The following is a 4,650-nucleotide window of genomic DNA, read 5'->3' on the forward strand; positions in this document are numbered from 1 at the left end:
GGCTGCTGGCAGCCGTGTGCTGGCTGCAGGGGTGGGCCTGGGCGGCTGCCGAGGGCCCCCGAAGCGCACCTACCAGCAGTAGCTCAAGACCCAGGCTGAGCCTCCGATGTGCCCGGGCAGGACACCCAGGAGGCGGGGAGCAGCCCCCGCTGAAGTCCATGGCATGTGCCAGAGGCGAGTCTTGGAGAAAAAACGACAAAGTCCAAACGCTCCAGGCGTGCAGGCCAGGGGTGCGGACCGGGCTGGCCGGGCCGGCGGGAGCTGCGGCTGCCGGGGCTGAGCCGAGTGTTGATGCATGTCGTGAGAACCGGGAAGGGGACAAACCTGTGGCTCCAGGCCGGGTGGGAGTTCCAGTAGGTCGGCCTGACTCTGGAGGTTTTCCCCTTGGCATTTCCCCATTGGCCAAAACGGGGGAAGTCAAAAAAGCACCCCCGGCAGATGTATGCAGGAGGGGCTGGGGGGTGATGGCGAGCGGGCTGTTGGCAGCTGTGTGGTGGCTGCTGGCAGCCGTGTGCTGGCTGCAAGGGTGGGCCTGGGCGGCTGCGGAGGGCCCCCCCGAGTGCACCTACCAGTAGGGGCTGAAGACCCAGGCTGAGCCTCCGATGTGCCCGGGCAGGACACCCAGGAGGCGGGGAGCAGCCCCCGCTGAAGCCCAGGGCAGTTGGCACAGATGGGTCTTTGAGAAAAAACGACAAAGTCCAAACGCTCCAGGCGCTGGCCAGGGGTGCGGACCCGGCTGGCCGGGCCGGCGGGGGCTGCAGCTGCCGGGGTTGAGCCGAGTGTCAGTGCAGGTCCTGAGAACCGGGAAGGGGACAAACCGGTGGCTCCAGGCCGGGTTGGAGTTCCATGAGGTCGGCCTGACTCTGGAGGTTTCCCCCCTGGCTTTTCCCCATAGGCCAAAAGGGGGGAAGTCAAAAAAGCACCCCCAGCAGATGTATGCAGAGGGGCTGGTGGGTGATGGATAGTGGGCTGTTGGCAGCTGTGTGGTGGCTGCTGGCAGCCGTGTGCTGGCTGCAGGGGTGGGCCTGGGCGGCTGCGGAGGGCCCCCGTAGTGCACCTACCAGTAGGGGGCTCGAGACCCAGGCTGAGCCTCCGATGTGCCCGGGCAGGACACCCAGGAGGCGGGGAGCAGCCCCCGCTGAGGTCCATGGCATGTGCCAGAGGTGAGTCTTGGAGAAAAAAAACGACAAAGTCCAAACGCTCCAGGCGCCGGGCAGGGTGGCGGACCCGGCTGGCCGGGCTGGCGGGGGCTGCGGCGGCCGGGGCTGAGCCGAGTGTCGATGCATGTCCTGAGAACCGGGAAGGGGACAAACCGGTGGCTCCAGGCCGGGTTGGAGTTCCATGAGGTCGGCCTGACTCTGGAGGTTTCCCCCCTGGCTTTTCCCCATAGGCCAAAAGGGGGGAAGTCAAAAAAGCACCCCCAGCAGATGTATGCAGAGGGGCTGGTGGGTGATGGATAGTGGGCTGTTGGCAGCTGTGTGGTGGCTGCTGGCAGCCGTGTGCTGGCTGCAGGGGTGGGCCTGGGCGGCTGCGGAGGGCCCCCGTAGTGCACCTACCAGTAGGGGGCTCGAGACCCAGGCTGAGCCTCCGATGTGCCCGGGCAGGACACCCAGGAGGCGGGGAGCAGCCCCCGCTGAAGCCCAGGGCAGTTGGCAGAGATTGGTCTTTGAGAAAAAATGACAAAGTCCAAACGCTCCAGGCGCTGGTCAGGGGTGCGGACCCGGCTGGCCGGGCCGGCGGGAGCTGCGGCGGCTGGGGAAGAGCCGAGTGTCGATGCATGTCCTGAGAACCGGGAAGGGGGCAAACCAGTAGCTCCAGGCCGGGTTGGAGTTCCATGAGGTCGGCCTGACTCTGGAGGTTTTCCCCTTGGCATTTCCCCATAGGCCAAAACGGGGGAAGTAAAAAAAGCACCCCCAGCAGATGTATGCAGAGTTGGGCTGGGGGGTGATGGGGAGCGGGCTGTTGGCAGCTGTGTGGTGGCTGCTGGCAGCCGTGTGCTGGCTGCAGGGGTGGGCCCCGGGCGGCTGCGGAGGGCCCCCGGAGTGCACCTACCAGTAGGGGCTGAAGACCCAGGCTGAACCTCCGATGTGCCCGGGCAGGACACCCAGGAGGCGGGGAGCAGCCCCCGCTGAAGCCCACGGCAGTTGGCAGAGGCGAGTCTTGGAGAAAAAAACGACAAAGTCCAAACGCTCCAGGCGAGCCGGCCAGGGGTGCGGACCCGGCTGGCCGGGCCGGCGGGAGCTGCGGCGGCCGGGGCTGAGCCGAGCGTCGACGCATGTCCTGAGAACCGGGAAGGGGACAAACCGGTGGCTCCAGGCCGGGTTGGAGTTCCATGAGGTCGGCCTGACTCTGGAGGTTTTCCCCCTGGCTTTTCTCCATAGGCCAAAACGGGGGGAGGCAAAAAAGCACCCCCAGCAGATGTATGCAGGAGGGGCTGGGGGGTGACGGAGAGCGGGCTGTTGGCAGCTGTGTGGTGGCTGTTGGCAGCTGTGTGGTGGCTGCTGGCAGCCGTGTGCTGGCTGCAGGGATGGGCCCCGGGCGGCTGCGGAGGGCCCCCAAAGCGCACCTACCAGTAGGGGCTGAAGACCCAGGCTGAGCCTCCGATGTGCCCGGGCAGGACACCCAGGGGGCGGGGAGCAGCCCCCGCTGAAGTCCATGGCATGTGCCAGAGGCGACTCTTGGAGAAAAAAAACGACAAAGTCCAAACGCTCCAGGCGTGCCGGCCAGGGGTGCGGACCCGGCCGGGCCGGCGAGAGCTGCGGCGGCCGGGGCAGAGCCGCGTGTCGATGCAGGTGGTGAGAACCGGTATGAGGGTAATCCTGGTCGCTCCGGGCCGAGCCAGGGTTCCAGGAGGGCGGAAGGAGCGGGCCCGTTTCCCCTGATAGCGCCGACGGCGGTAAAATAAGGCCTCGCAAAACGTCAGCACGAACACCTTGTCGGGGTATAAGGGAACGAGCGGTGTGCGGTCTTTGACAAAGTGACAGTATTTCTCCAAAAAAAGCACCCCCGGCAGATGCGTGCAGACGGGGCTGGCTGGTGACGGAGAGCGGCGGGCTGTTGGCAGCAGTGTGCTGGCTGCAAGGGGTGGCCCGGGGCGGCTGCGGAGGGCCCCCAAAGTGCACCTGCCAGCGGTGGCTCAAGACCCTGGCTGAGCCTCCGATGTCCCCGGGCAGGACCCCAGCAGGCCGGGCACGGACCGCAGCTTGCCCCCTTTGCCGTCCGATGAAGCTCGCACGGTCAGAAAAAGTTTCAAAGTCCCAACGGGGGAGAGAGTGTTGACGGCGAGGGGGCGCTGGCTGCTCCAGGGGCCGGGAGGGAGGCCCTGGAGGTCGGCCTGGGGGTGAGTGGAGCGGCCCCCGTGTGTCCCTGAGCGTCCCCCGGTCTTTGGTCGAGAGGGGGTCTCAGCCGCTAATGTGCCCGCCCGGGTACCTAGGCAGGCCGGCCTGGGGCGAGTGGAGCAGCCCCCGTGTGTCCCTGAGCGTCCCCCGGTCTTTGGTCGAGAGGGGGTCTCAGCCGCTAGTGTGCCCGCCCGGGTACCTAGGGAGGCCGGCCTGGGGCGAGTGGAGCAGCCCCCGTGTGTCCCTGAGTGTCCCCTGGCGTTTGCTGAAGAGGGGGTCTCAGCCGCTAATGTGCCCGCCTGGGTACCTAGGGAGGCCGGCCTGGGGCGAGTGGAGCAGCCCCCGTGTGTCCCCGAGCGCCCCCCGGTCTCTGGTGGAGAGGGGGTCTCAGCCGCTAATGTGCCCGCCTCAGGGAGTCCGGCCTGGGGCGAGTGGAGCAGCCCCCGTGTGTCCCCGAGTGCCCCCCCGGTCTTTGGTGGAGAGGGGGTCTCAGCCGCTAATGTGCCCGCCTCAGGGAGTCCGGCCTGGGGCGAGTGGAGCAGCCCCCGTGTGTCCCTGAGCGTCCCCCGGTCTTTGGTGGAGAGGGGGTCTCAGCCGCTAATGTGCCCGCCTCAGGGAGGCCGGCCTGGGGCGAGTGGAGCAGCCCCCGTGTGTCCCTGAGCGTCCCCCGGTCTCTGGTGGAGAGGGGGCCTCAGCCGCTAATGTGCCCGCCTCAGGGAGGCCGGCCTGGGGCGAGTGGAGCAGCCCCCGTGTGTCCCTGTGTGTCCCCCGGTCTTTGGTGGAGAGGGGGCCTCAGCCGCTAATGTGCCCGCCTCAGGGAGGCCGGCCTGGGGCGAGTGGAGCAGCCCCCGTGTGTCCCTGAGCGTCCCCCGGTCTTTGGTCGAGAGGGGGTCTCAGCCGCTAATGTGCCCGCCTCAGGGAGGCCGGCCTGGGGCGAGTGGAGCAGCCCCCGTGTGTCCCTGAGCGTCCCCCGGTCTTTGGTGGAGAGGGGGCCTCAGCCGCTAATGTGCCCGCCTCAGGGAGGCCGGCCTGGGGCGAGTGGAGCAGCCCCCGTGTGTCCCTGAGCGTCCCCCGGTCTTTGGTCGAGAGGGGGTCTCAGCCGCTAATGTGCCCGCCTCAGGGAGGCCGGCCTGGGGCGAGTGGAGCAGCCCCCGCGTGTCCCTGAGTGTCCCCTGACGTTTGCTGAAGAGGGGGTCTCAGCCGCTAATGTGCCCGCCTCAGGGAGGCCGGCCTGGTGCGAGTGGAGCAGCCCCCGTGTGTCCCTGAGCGCCCCCCGGTCTTTGGTGGAGAGGGGGTCTCAGCCGCTAATGTG

Source organism: Eleutherodactylus coqui, unplaced genomic scaffold (genome assembly GCF_035609145.1).
Source record: "Eleutherodactylus coqui strain aEleCoq1 unplaced genomic scaffold, aEleCoq1.hap1 HAP1_SCAFFOLD_953, whole genome shotgun sequence".
NCBI classification, from domain to species: Eukaryota; Metazoa; Chordata; class Amphibia; order Anura; family Eleutherodactylidae; genus Eleutherodactylus; species Eleutherodactylus coqui.